Here is a 14,729-nt window from a genome sequence, read left to right as displayed (position 1 = left end):
AGGGAGCTCAGGGCTCTGACCAGTTTCCCAGGCTGGTCTGTGCCCAGCAACAGCTGGAAGCCCAAGGACAGGATTCCTTGCTCACAGCCACAGCACCACAGCTCACGTGATTAACGCGTGCCAGGAGAGGGACAGAGCTGGGCTGATAACACACACTGTCCCTGCTGCGTGACACGCCAGCCAGCACAGGGCAAGACAAATGGCTGTTTCCTCTCAGAGGTGCCAACAGAAATCGTATTTCAGGCAAGTCAAATCCATCCATTCTAGTGAAATGCCAAAACACCCCAGTTTGGAAGCTCCATCTCCTTACTGACGGCAGTGAAAGAGAACAGCTCAGATATCAGTCACACGAGTTTCTTTTTGCTGCTGGCGAGTTAAGAAGGCATGTTCAAAACAGCAGTAACAACTCAGAAATATCTGCAATGGTTTGTGCCTCTGTTACAGAATTAATCTCCCTGGAGATCTTTTAGTGGCATGGACTCATGCAAAAAGCAGTAGTGCAAAATCCCACGTGGCACACAGTCAGCTTGTTTGTCACATGGGCTGCTCTCTGGAGCCAAAAGTCTGAAATGCACCAGGATAAAACATTTGGGAAACAAGACCTCCAGCAGTTTCTGTTTCTGCCTGATAGGAGCACACATAATATTACCGAGTAGGGCAAATTGGGATACGCCACAGCAAAAGTTACCTTCATGGCAAGTTGTCATTCTGATTCATTCTAACACCTTGTAAGTTTCTGTTAAGGTCACAGAGTTAACCCACCTGCAGACAAGAGGAGAACATAATTTCAACATTACCTAGTAGAAAATGTTTCTAGCTCAGATAGTTTTCCCTACTGATGATGGCAGAGACACACAGGTGTTGGGAATGCTGCCGCACACGGGCCCATGTCCATGTGGCAGCTGCTCTCACGGCCAACAGCCCCAAGCTGCTCTCAAGCTACCAGAACTGAGGCCCAATAGTACCAGAAAATTATTGCTGCTGCAGAAACTCTTCGAGGGGGAGAGGTGAAGCCAAGATTGTTTCTTGCTCCAGGGGAATTCTTGCCTTTATTACCAGTTAATTCCACAAAGAGTAGCCATTGCAATTTAAAATCCTCTATCTATGCTCTAACCTCTGTTGCCATGTGAGGATTCTTCCACGGCTGCACTTGCTCTGTCGCTGTTGTTAAGCAGCACAGTGAACACTGGGAAGCAATCCTTGAGAAGAAACACTGCTCAGGGCACCACCCAAGCCAGAGGGTTGGGCTCCTCTCACCCAGAACTCTCTGTGGGCCCAAGGGTCTTTCCAGCTGCTTCAAAAGAGGGCAGACCTGGGCAGCTCAGCCCACGCAGGGGGGATGTTTGAGAGAGGTGTAGTGAACGACCCATCAGAATTGCTCCACATCCCGTTTTGAGAGAGCTCAAGCTGGATGAGGTGAACGCCATCCAAAGTGATCACGTTTGAAAAATGCATCAACCCAAATGCTGGAACACATTAATAACATTTCTGTTCTGTAGGATCTGCAAAAAGACAACACCAGGTACAACCAAACCCGCCTGCCACCCCCACGCATTCCTGCTTGTCAGCTCATGCTGAATTTCAGGCACCTTTCAAACAAGAAAACTGAAATTTTTTCAGCCCATCAACCTCAAGGATTAATTACATTTTTAATTAAAATTAATGTTTTCACACTGAAATGGCCTTTATAATGTCCCTGTTGCACTGAAAAGAGATGGAAGGAGAGGAACTTCCCTAACTACTGTTGCTACAGTAAACTCTGCTTCAAGGTACCCGAGCAAGAGCAGTGTCAACACATGGGCTCAGTCTTTAAATCCTGCTGAAATTTTAGAAATACTTGAGTTCACACAAAGAAATACCAGCATAGCATGAATCGCCATCACTCCTAAATTATTTTTAATCACTTCTTACTCCATCTTTACTGTAATTATATGAGCCTTCCTTTGCAATTATTGCATGCCATACTATGGATGACTGACTTTTGATTAAGTGATCTCCTTCAGTAACTAATGGTCCTTCATTTAACATTAATGATGAATAAGTCAATACATGCACTAGCTAAAGATATTACTTTCTTCATATTCGATTATGGTCCACAAAGATGCCTCAGGAGGGCATCCACAGAAATACTGGGCAGTTCCAGGAAGGGGTTAATCATCTCTCACGAGTCGCTAAGCAACGAGTATTCTGCTCTTATGGCATGTTTTGCCAGACAGAGCTGTGGCAACGATACAACCTTTCTGCATCTCATCCAGAGAGTTTGCTTAAAACCTGCCTGCAAACAAACAGAGCAGCAAACCCCTGCTGCAGATTTAAATTTAGCTTCTGGTAGCTGTAAAGTTTTCAGATTACTTTAGTACATTTGATTTTGAGTTCCAAAACACACATTGTATTTTAATATGACTTAAATGATGGGAAAAGGGGACTAACTAAAATGCAGCTGTAGAACTAAAACCAAAGAAGCCCAATATTCAGCAATAATCAATACCCCACTACTAAGTCACTTCATGAGATGTGTCAAATACAACAAATAAAAACAAACTTGAAAGACTGCAGAAATTTAGAAGTCAAGTTCAGGCTTCAGAAATTGTCTCTTGTCCCTCCACAAGGGAAAGAGAGCCTGAGGAGGGTACAGGCAGCTTCAAGTAGCTGCATTGGAGGTGCAACCCAAACCACACCAAGACTGCATCAATCATCAGGGGTTGCTGAGGGCTGGCAATTCATAAATTCAGTCTCATTTATTTGTGCTTATCTGGCCGTACATATCCGATAAACACCTTAATTAGAGGGAAGGATGCATCCTATAATGAGCAAAGCCAAAACAAAAAGGATTTAAATATCCATGAGCCCTGGGGAAATACCTTTCCAGACTTTGAAAGTTAATTTCAGGGACTTGCTTCTGCAAAGGCTCTGGGAACATTTAAACTCACGCATGAACATCAAGATTGTTTCAGACAGAGAACACGTAAATCGAGCATATTCATCACTCCTTGCCCAGCCTCAGTCATTTAGTCTCAGCCAAGCTCTGTGAAACAACACAAATAAAATCTTTGTGCTGCCAGCATTTTCTAGCAAAAACTACTAATCAGATTTTATGGGGCCAGGTTTTGCTTTGTTTCCTGCTAATTTCTTAGCTGTCTTATATAATAGACCTACTTACAGTAATATTCTGGCCTGTGCTTATTACAGGGGATGTATCAACTTACTGGGGCAAGAAAGATCCCAGCCCCAGCTCCTGGTTGCTGCCACTGAAGCTGTGCAGCAGTCTGACACCATCACCAGCAGCACAGGATTGGGAAGGCAGCCAGCAGCTCTGGAGCTGCTCCGGCACTCCTTTGGTCACTCTGAATGTTCACTAGCTCTTAACAAAGTAAAAAAAAAAACCCAAACTGTTCTGCACTAACAGTTGGGCTGATGAATGCTGGCAAGTGTACAGAGAGAGTCAACAACTCTCATGACTAGGATCACTTTTGCTCGGGAGCAGAAAGGACATCCGTGAAAAGCAGGTTTCTGAATAAGGAGTTTGCCTTCTGGCAAGTTGCTCCAAGCAGGCTGGGAGGTCTCCTCTGGAGATGCTGGAACTAAAAGACAAGGTCTGTGTGAAGGAGTATTGCATCATATTACTTTGCTACGTAATTGCTGCCTTAGACAACCAAGTCACAAGAAAAAGGACTCGTGGGATGCAGTCACTCCAGGCACCGGGAAATCTGACATCGAACTGTGGGCAGCTGGCAGCACTTCTGGAAGCAGAACCAGCAGCTAGAAAGAAGAGCACGGAGTCAGGAAACCTGGGCAGAGGAAAGCTGAGGGTGTGCCAAAGGGGCAGGGTGGAGGTGTTTATTCCCCTCCTGCTCTGAGGCAGGAGCACAAACTACAGCTGGGCACCACAGAGACACCTCGGTCAAGGTCCTCACTTCACTGTGCACTTGAACTTGGTGCTTGACTTGCAGAACTGACAGTATTTAAAATGCATATGCAAGTTCTTTTCTTCTCTGGAAACAAGCCCAAGCTGCACAAGAGAAATTCAGCTCTAGCTCATATGTGAACCCCTTTGAAGCCCCTGTGTCTGTTCTTCGGTCCTTTTTGCAGCACATGACCTACCAGCCAAAGGAAACCTGCCTGGTTTTAAGCCAGGCTGTCAAACTCACTTCCTAAATCTTAGGATAGTTCATGGTGTTTTGGAGGGGACAACAAGCTCCCATGTCTTTAAGTTACTCCTCACCTATCTGAAATGAGGTAAAATACCAAGTGCCCAGGAATGCAGTCAGACTCTTTCAGGTAGTTCTAGCCACAGGGCTGGACGGTGACTCAGTGGCTGAGGAGTGGAAGTGAGTCATGAGGCAGCATTTCTCCTTACTGAGCCAGAGTGTCCTACCCTGAGCCAGGGCCTCTGAACGACAAAGTGATTACATTATATTTCTGCTGCATTTTCTGAAAGGAGCTAATGAGATAAAGCTGGAGGGGAGAGCTCTGAATGCCCCCCTTGGAAAAGCAGGGCTATCCACACACTGCCAGGGCCACTCTCTCACACAGGGGCAGACAGCCTGCAGCAGGGATGTTCACTGCTGGGCCTGCCTGCTTTTTGGACAGTATGAAAACAGAGTTGGAATGGGCCTCTGGAGGTCACGTGGCCTTCTGCCCTCCTGAACAATAGTATTTGAAAAAAAGTAGTTAATATTATCTGAATTATTTTTTGGGGGACTAGGAAAAGCATACAGACATCCTGAAAAACGGGAAATCTCAAGTAATGCTCTCTTGCATAAAGCATGTAGGTCACTCCTCTATTCCCCCCCACCCAAGCATGTTGTAATACAGACAGACAAGAAACTGGGGCACAATCATTCCCTATATTCTGAAAAAAAACAAGCAAAACTGACAGCAGCATGCATTTACTCAGAAACAGCAAGGTAGCCTTTCTGTGTGCCATTAATTAACCTGTATTTTTTCTAGCCTCATAACCCACGCTTCCCTGTCAATCTCCTGTTTTAGTATCCAGATCAGATCTGGTTTAGCTCACATTTCCACAGAACTCAACAACCCCTCACTCTGCTGGGGGGGATGGCTCAGAATACATCAAGCTCTCCTTGTGCAGTTGCTTCCAGCCATCTTCCACTGCAAACCTTCTCCAGGAGGGACTGGGGTAACCTGTCACCTGCCAGCTTAGCTTAGCTTAAAGGATGACTATTGAGGATAAAAAGAAAACTAGTAACTTGAAATTGACTGATTTTTTTGGGGAAACAAATCGTAATTTCTTCAACAGCTCTAAATTCTCCTAACCTGAAATTTGCTACTGTGCTTACAGATCCACATACAACTACATTTGATATTCATGTGCAGTCAGGCTCCTTTCAGCCAGGGAAACACCACTACATGGAAGGAAGCCATCTGTTCCAAAACAATCGGGTTGACCTTGTTTTCCAGCAGGCCTGGAGCTAAAAGAAAAAAGGCAGGTCTTTACCTCTCTGAGGAGACAAGGTGCCATGTTCTTGGAATGCAGGACAGCTTCATGGGGACGCTCAGAGTCCCTGCCACAAAGAATGGAAGGGTGCGACAGGCAGGGTCAGGCTGCCAGAGCAGGGGGTGGCAATAGGTACTTCCATCTTTTTGAGCATCAACTCCAGCCGTGATGGATTCTGAGGATGCCTGCCCAGCACTTGGGAGAAGCAGGGAGCAGGTAATAATTGCACCAAAGCCAGAGCTACTCTTCTGCCTTTGGTACCATACCTGTGAGAGCAGCTCGTAGCTGATCCACTGGAGTCATCTGATGTGCTGGTTTACATGGGACACATAGCCCTTTGGAAATCCCAAGGCTGGAAGCTGGAAAAGAAACTTATTTCTCACCTTAGAAGAAAACAAATGCATTCCCTCGGGCACGGGAGAATAGGCATCTCTTTAAACTTCTAAACTTTTAAAATTTAACTTTAGAAGCTGTTCTTTTTCTCAGAAAAGAAAAAAAAAAAAAGACCAGAAATATCACAGTCCCATCTCAGAGCGCTCTGTAAATAATTAATGATGACACACCTAACATAACCAGCTCTGGCATCACAAGAACTCCCCAGTGCTTTGCTGTGTGAGTAAGACATCGACTGCAGCCCTGGGGAGCTGGCAGGTTCCAGGAGCCTTGACAAGCTCTCCTGAGCACAAATTGAGAGGTCAGAAGCCAGGGAAGAAATCTAATGATTTGACCAGCAACCAGTTGTGCTTCTTCTCACCCCAGAACACTGGGATTGCTAATGAGCACCAAGGCAGGCAAGCAGACAGGCTTGTGCTCTGATGAGAGTGCCTGAGGGAGGGAATACCCACCCTTTAATGCCACAGGGCTCATCCTTACCCCTGGACACTGGCACAACACCATGATTAATGTCAAAATCTGCTGGACAGTTTCTGGTTACTGTTGACCTGGGCTGGGGAAAGACTCCTGTTTAATCACAGATTGTTTTGGTCCCTTGTGTTAATCTTTCTCCAATTATTATTTTTTCCAGACAAACTCACATTTTTTGCTGAGTACAGACAGCAAAAGATTAAATGGCTGGCTGAATTGGTTATTTTTTTAAAAAAACCCTTATACTTGCTTTGCAATTAGGAGAAAAAAAATGTGTCTGGAGAATATGGAAAATTTTCAAACTTGTTTTTAAACCTGCCAGCCTTTTCCACAGAGAATGCTTCCAGTCACAGAAATGTCAGAGCAAAGGCCAACAGCTGTCCTCATCCACATGGCAAGGACTCCAGGAGAGGGAGCTCAGAGGCTCCTGGGTGCTCAGGATCACCTGCAGACTCAGGCTTTGGTGTCCCAGATTTCTTGTTGCTGATGGCTTCTCAGTGTTGTAACACACCTCACACGGCAGATTTCTCTGGGTGGCTTTTAACAAACTCTTCAGAATTTATTGCTTTCTTGCATCCACATCTTCTCAAAAATCCTTTTAAAATATGATATATGACTACACAAGGCATCTGATTTCTCAGGGAACAACAGCTCTTCAGTGGGACCCTTTTTAATGAACAACAACAAAAAAAGCATCTTTTGTGGAATCAACATTTGACATGAGGCCTCAAAACCAGTGTTCTTTTTAGATTTTAGATTTTAACTTTTTAGATTTTAACTGCTTTCCTCCTTTTGATTTTTATTGCCATACTTCGTAAGCTCCTGTTTGATTTCCCCTATTTTCAATACTCCTGAATTTTTGCTTGCAATTCTGCTCTGAGAGATGACCTTCATTATTATTCTGTGCCATACAATGTATGTTCCATCTGTGAGCAACACGATTTGCTTTGCTGATACTTTTCCCCCTGCTAATATAAATAAAAAGCCTAAGCTGTGATATTCAAACTGGGCTCTATCCCACATCCCAGACTCAGTGGCTCATGATGCTGAAGAATTCAAATCTCACAATATCAGGAGTTATTACTAAAGCCATTCTTGTAATGTCACTAATTTATTAGAATCACATCTTTCAATCTGGAGGTTTCTCCAGACCTTGAAATTAATAAGAACTTGAACAGAGGAACCTCAAAGGCTCAGAAGGCAAGAAAGAAGAGCTCCAGGAAGGATGTGCCACAGGATCTGAGTTACAAATCATCCATCCTTGTGCTGCCCGTAATCCAAACACAAACTCACAGAGTGTCAGTTTATGCGGTGCTTTATTCAGGGCCCGGGGTCCCTGTGGACTCCTGTCCCAAGACAGGTACCCAAAGACCCACATTTTGAACGCATCTTTTATACTATTTTCCAAGCAAGGTTACATGATTGGTTTTACATTTCACAGGAGACATAGTAGTTAAACATAAACTTGCATATCACTTTGATTATATTCAAGTATTAATCCATTTACCTAACTGTAAACATCGTATAATTAAATCCCACCACCAGATTACATCCTATCTCTAGTTGCAAATTTTTCTTGTCTGGTTCTACTTGACTTATTGTTTCTTTTAGGTCAGCACAGCCTTAATGTCTAAGCAGTCCTAACTTAGCTCTGACATGCCCTGACTTGTTTCTGGCAGGGGTCTTTTCAGGCCTATGCTCCACACTGCAACACTTGGACATCCTTTTTCTCAGGCTGTAATTCTATGAGAAAGAGAGTCACTTTGTTCATGATCTCTGATTGCTTGTGACAGGGTATATACAGAACCTCTTGATGTTGACACCTGTAAATTGAGCTCTATCATTGCCAGAATCAATGCAAACCTCATTTCCTTCTGATCACACCTTCCATGGGTTTGCAGGGACAATGCTACCCACTCCCCACAGCAAGCAATGATCTGAGAAGCTGGAAATAACCTGCTCACTTAAAATTTCATCTGCGCTGCTGCTCTGCTATGTGAAGTAAAAAAAAATTCCCTCTCATGATCCCAGCAGAGAGCAGGTCACCTTTGTGAAAAGGGCACAGCATTACTGGTTTTCCCATCCTGCTCTCCCACTTTAGTCCCAGTTTGTTCCCAGTCTCTCCTTAGCCAGTCTCCTGTGCTGTGGGATGGTACACTTCCCATCTCTCATTCCCTTACAGACAGCACACAAACCTTAACAACCCCAAACTCACCCCACTGACACATCAGCTATCCTAGTCCCAGCACCCACCACTTCTCAGGGTCACCTCTGGTCCTCTTGGGAAAGAGCCAGCCCAGCCTCTGAACTCCTCAGCAGGGTCATCCTGCTTTCCCAATTGACTCCAATTTCTGCAGGTCCACAAAGAAGCCTTTCCAGTGTTCCTCCGGCCTTCCATTTACCCCTGCTTCTGCTGCCCTTTGGAAGAGCTTCAGCACAGCTGCCAGTTTATTCCATCACTCTCCCCATCCTTCTGGCTCTGGTCTCCCAGCTCGGGACAGTCACTCTGTTTGCATACCAGGATTCAATCCACTCCAACAAACCCCTCTGCTCCCCAGCATAAGATTTCCATATCATCTCTGCCGGTCCTTCACTGCCCCCCTAAATATCTAAATAGTCCCTGTACTCTCCTACCCCACCAGGAGGCCTGTACCTGCCCAGGGAGCAGGGCCAGCTCTTCTGAAAGGGTCCAGGCCAGCCATCATATCTGCAGCCTGAGAGGTGGGCTTTGGAAATCATCTCGTTGCAGAAATGGCAGATCATCAGCTATTGCAGTTCTAGGACAACTCTCTCTTCCACGGAGATACTATCTGGTTTCATCTGCCAACATTTTTTTCATCTATCAAGAATAGTGCAGCCCATTAAATAAGTGCATTTTATTCTGATAAGAAGCTTTAGAATTAGGGGCTAATGTGTGTATGGAGAAGTTGGTATGATCAATTAAACTCTTCTACTAATCAATTCAAGAAAGCAAATGTACAGTAAGTTGGCCACAGTGCTAAAAGATGAAAAACATATTCAGTTTTCAGCAAATTGTTTCAAACTTTGCTCTTTCAATGGCTGTAGCTAATTAGGTTCTGCCTTCATGTCTGTGGGATTTCACAAGTACATGAAAACAATGCCCAGAGACAGAAAGGTTTATAAGACTCAAATGGTTTCGTAGTTTGGGCTTTCTTTCTCATTATACATCTGACAGGCAGAATAACAACTTTCTACTCACATTGTATAGGTAATTAAAGTCAGTGTTTGTAAGCAATCCTACGCCCCCCCACTGTCCCAGCACTCCAACTGTGTAGGCAAAGCTAAACCTAACATTTTGACAAGGCCAAGCAGCCTCTTTGTGTTCTAAGGCAGCTTCAACTGATTATTTGGGGATGGGATTGCTTTGGGAGTAGAACTGCCCACCTTATTCTACCCCTGGGTAAAAGGCAGCAGCTCTTGTCCAAGACACTTAACCTCGAGAGGAAGAGCTGAGCAGTGAAAAATTCACCATTTAGGTACTTATCCAGTTTGGACCTTGTCTAAAATGAGAGTCCTACTCATCCAAAGTGGAATCTAATGAAGTCTTTGATCACAGCATGCTGGCAACTGAAGTTAAAGCTCATCACAACGATGAGTGCCACGTCCGTCTATCAAGATACTGATTCAGCATTAACTCAAAATGATCCAAGTCACCCCCAGAAGGTTTATGAGCAGGAGAACCATCAGTGAACAAACCTAAACAACTCTGCTTCCTTTGACAATACACAGCTTTAGGCTATGAGACACATCAGAAATCCAGCCTTCCAGTGAAATCCATGTCTTGCCCTGTCAAGGGCATTTCCTTCCCTGAGAACTCTCTTCTGGAAAACATGGGTATGGTTGAAGAGGTTGCAACAAGTGAAATGTAGCTGGTGGTCAGAGCTCTATGACATAAGCTTTGCATGACATTGTTAAATCATGTATCTGCTTGACTGACACCTATGACTATCCAAAAGCTATTTACAGTGGTACCAACAAACCAGTGAGATCACTGTCCTCCTCCCTCACTTCCCAGTACCTGGACTCCAGCAGATCCAGGTAAATCAACTGCGTCTTCATAATGAAAACAGAAATTTAATTATTCACAAGCATTCCCCTTGAGCTTTCTCTGGGCTTTTTGTGAATGATTAACAGAGCAGCTGCTCCAGACAGCGCTCTCAGTCCCTGCTTGCTGGCCTGTTAAAAGCAGTGACTCATCAGCACATGACGTCAAACCCTCCTCTCCTCTGAAATGGCAGGAAGGAGGTTTCATTAAAAAGATAAAAAAAGGTATCAACATAACAGCCTGAACTTCCTCCCAAACACACGGGGTTTGGTCAGGGGTCATCTCTGCTGCTGCCTGGAGAGCTACACTGTGCATTATGCACCAACAGCTCCTTCAAAAGGGCAAACTTTCCCGTCGAATACTAAAACCATAAAACATACTTCTGCAAGTTGACTTATTAAGATACTGACTCCAAAATCAAAACAAACCCCCAGCATTAGGCCTTTCTGGTAAACCCTGCTCGTGCATCCCGCAGGAACGCTTCCTGCCCAGTGGGCTCGGCAGGGCAGTGAGTGCACACCCTGTCCTGGCTCTCCCCACGCTCACTGCGAGGTGGCAGGACCTTCACAAGATGTTGACACAACCCGAAGTGGCTGTTAACCAGTCCTTGAGATTACCCAAATAATACTGCCCATTAACACCCGATAAGGGTGCCCAAACAGACGTGTAGAGAAAGCATCAACAAGCCCAGTGCTGCCAAATTCCAGACCTCCTGTCCTCTCTAAGTTGCTAAGGCTGTGCTGAAATGTGCAGACATGAGAACCTCATACGAGAACACAGCCCTGAATTTGTGAAAAAACCCTGGGTCTGGTGCCATCAGAGTTAAAACCAGAAGTAGTAACCTAGAAAGGGGCTGTTTTTTGTAGTTAAAATTCTTGGTTTTACTCTAGGCTGCAAGTCCTGTCACGTGGACCACGACATTTTACCCTGCAGAAAACCTGCAGAATGATGGAGAGGGGAACAAGCCGGGTAACTTGAGATTTTAGCCTTAAATGGGATTAATTACTAATACCTGTGATACCTTATTTTCTCTGCTACCTTCAGGCAGCACAGCCAAGCCCCAGCCTCCTCCCAGCCCAGCTCCCGAGGCAGCGCATCCCAGACAGCCGGGAACAGCAGGGCAGGGCAGGGCAGGAGATATATTTAGCTCCGGTCCCGGCTGCAGCATCACTTACAGCTCTCACTCCCGACTTCCCCAGCACAGCGGTGGGAGCAGAGACACTGCTGCTGGCTCAGTCTCTTCACCAAAGTCAGTCCATTGGGGAGCAGAGAGCAGGTTTGTAAGGCGCGTGTGGCAGTGTTGGGCCATCCACGCGAGCGGGGTTTGTGCCAGAGATGGGGAATGCTGCTGGAGTATGGCTGGGCTCCCACCTGCGCTCCTTCCCCTCACACCTGGGCCGGCCACAGATGTGGTATGGAAGCCCAGGGATGGCTGAAATGACTGACCAAGCACATATCACAGACAAGGTGCTGGAAACACAGTGTTACGCACAGGCTGAGAGTTGCCATGACAGCGGCCTCTGCCCCACACACTTTTTATTTAAAAATATTCAACATCATCTTTCTGTCATTCTGGTGTGAAATGGGTTTCTTGTCTGACCTTTTGGCTGTTAGGATTCTTAGCCTTGATTCAATTTAACTCCTTATTTTTCTGTGGGGTCTCTGTCTATCTGCAGTCCAAATCAGAAGTTTTCTCACACAGATATGCAGCAAAGAGATGAAAAGTTCACAGCAAAAATGTCTCCTGGGTGTCCAAGTTAACTCTGGACAGCAGAGCACACTAAAATGGGAGTGCTCATCTTTCCAGAACTGATTAGCAACAAAGGTGCCAATGGACTTGAATTTTGCATGTGCCCCATAATCTCATATTTGGACCCTAAATAATGTTTCAGTTTGCAAAAGCACCAAGCTGCCATCTGACAGCTGCCATAACACCCTATGCAAAGCATCCCATACTGCAACATTCACCTGAGCTGGACCGAGGGCTGCAATTACTTAAGGACAAGAAATGGGGAACACAATACCAAAAATGTGGTCATTCCTCACACGAGGCTTTCCAAAAGACTTAGCATTCTTGGCAGAAGCACCCATAGAAAGGAGAAGAAAGTTGCAGAAGTGCTGCCAGCAGGAGCTGAGGGGTGAGCAGAACGCAGCTTCTGGGCTCCACTGCTCTGCCTTCCCTGGAGAGACAGAGCTTTTCCTTCCCTCCCTGGAAAGTCAGTTAGAAGTGAGCAGAGAAAGGAAGAGACGGGAGATGAAGGGGAATTTATGCAAGAACAGACATCAGGGAAAAGAAAGGAAGAAAAACAAGTTCGGAGAAAACTGGGAAGATTTGCAAAAAAGTGGTAAAGAGAGTATGGGGCAGCAGCCATCCAGAAATAGAAAGCAGAATGAGGGCAAGCTGTGGATAACACCACTAAAACTATCCCTCTCCAAATGGTGTGGAGACTGCACCTGAAGATCCTCTTTCTCGTTCCTCCTCCTTCTTACAAAGGTCTCTCCTCTGGAGCAGGGCTCACCCTCTTTGCCCTGCTCCCTGCTCCTGCAGGGACACTGGAAGGGGGGAGTCTGCCTTCCCTCCTGCCACCAGCTGGCACCGAGGACTTCTCTAATGCTCTTGGCTGCCATCCCTGACTGAGATCTCCTGCTTTCCCAGGCTGTGCCAAGAGAGAGCGGCATGCCAGAGACCTGGAGGACCTCCCTCCTGCTCCTGGCAAGGATCACCTTGGAGCAGAATGGGAGCAGTAAGCACTTTCACTCCTGTTTACTCGTGCCACACTATTTCTGCTTGGCCCCACACACACAGCCTTCAGCAGCTACAGGAACTAATTACTTAAAAAAAAATAACAGAAACCCCTTAACAACCCCATGTTTGCCATCAGTACCTTCTTACAAGAAAATGTGGTATTTTCATTAAGGAACAGAAGGAAAACAAAGGTTCTCATCCCTCTTTAAGTACCCCTTTGCTTTTCTCTTTTTCTTTTACTGGAGTAATTTGCAAATATTTAGGGTCTTAGATTTTCCCCATTCTTCTGCTCCAACATGGCCATAATATTTAGGATGTATCTTTTTCACACAGGATGCTCAGGCTGCTCTGCCTGTCAATGTATAGCAGGACAAGCCAACCAATAGCAAACCCTTGTGTCTCCCAGCCAGCCCTTCCACTCTTCCTGCTGTCCCAAAGGATTTAATTTCCCACTTCTTCTGGAGGTCAGTGCAACATCTTGGGACACGGTTTGGGCACTTACACGCTGAACAGGACTTACCTGACCACCACACTCTCAGAGATCAGCTGCCCACATGTGCTCTTGGCCTTTCCCAGGCAGCAAAACACGATTTAGAGTAAAATCATTTTAAGCTGATATATTTTTTTGGAAGCAGAGTCTTGCTGTTAGAACCTGTTAGAATTTAAACAAGCTTTATTTCTCATCAACTTTATCTTAAAGCATGACTCCAGAGCTGTAACAGTGAAAAGAGCTCCCCTTTTCCTGCATCTGAAAAGAAATACCTGTTTCCCCAGTGCTGAGCCAGCGAGGCAGAGGGGTTAATTTAAACCTCCAAAATGCAGGTACCCCATTAAAGCAGTCTGAGCTTTCTTACATGTAACAAAGGACACCCTAAAGCTGAATCCAGGCCTCATGCACAGCTGTTTTGAGAGTTACAGCGTGTAAGAAGACAGGAGAAAGAAAAAGGAATTGTGCTCCTGATTTTCATCAATGCTGGCTATTTGAATTTTCTGACCAGCTACTCATCAGCCCCCGCTGAAATGTTTCACACCACAGAATCAAGGTTAAAACCACCTAGCACTCCACAGTGAAGGTACAGCCAGCCTTGTACTTCACTGCTCCTGAGCGCTACCTGGGGGTTGGACAGCAAAACAGAGAACCCCTTAAAGGGCTGCTGCACAGGGAAATGTAATAGAGGTTTTTCTACATCTGTGCTTGATATCACAAGTATTACTGGGCTTATCTCATGGTAAGGGAGCTGGCATTAAGAAAAGCATTTCAACTGAGGGGGGGATTAGTTTTGGGGTAGACTGTCCAAGAATGTTTTGGAATTACCACCACAGGCTGATTTGAATTTGTTAGAAAAACATCTCTCAGACACAATTTAAATGCAGCTGATCCTGCCTGGGACTGAAGGATGAACAAGACTTCTTGAGGTCCCAGTCTTTCCACTTTTGTGCCAGACTTAAACATAAGTGCTGGAGTATACATTACAACACAACCTTTTGGGCATACTTATTACTTCCATCATCATTCACAGAACTGTCATGCTAAATGTTGCTGTTTCCTCATATTAACCCAACCAGAATGAATCAGTGTTTTACCATATTTAAAA

This window comes from Myiozetetes cayanensis, unplaced genomic scaffold (assembly GCF_022539395.1).
Source record: "Myiozetetes cayanensis isolate MyiCay16 unplaced genomic scaffold, myiCay2020 scf13, whole genome shotgun sequence".
In the NCBI taxonomy this organism is placed as follows: Eukaryota; Metazoa; Chordata; class Aves; order Passeriformes; family Tyrannidae; genus Myiozetetes; species Myiozetetes cayanensis.
This window is presented reverse-complemented; position numbering follows the sequence as displayed.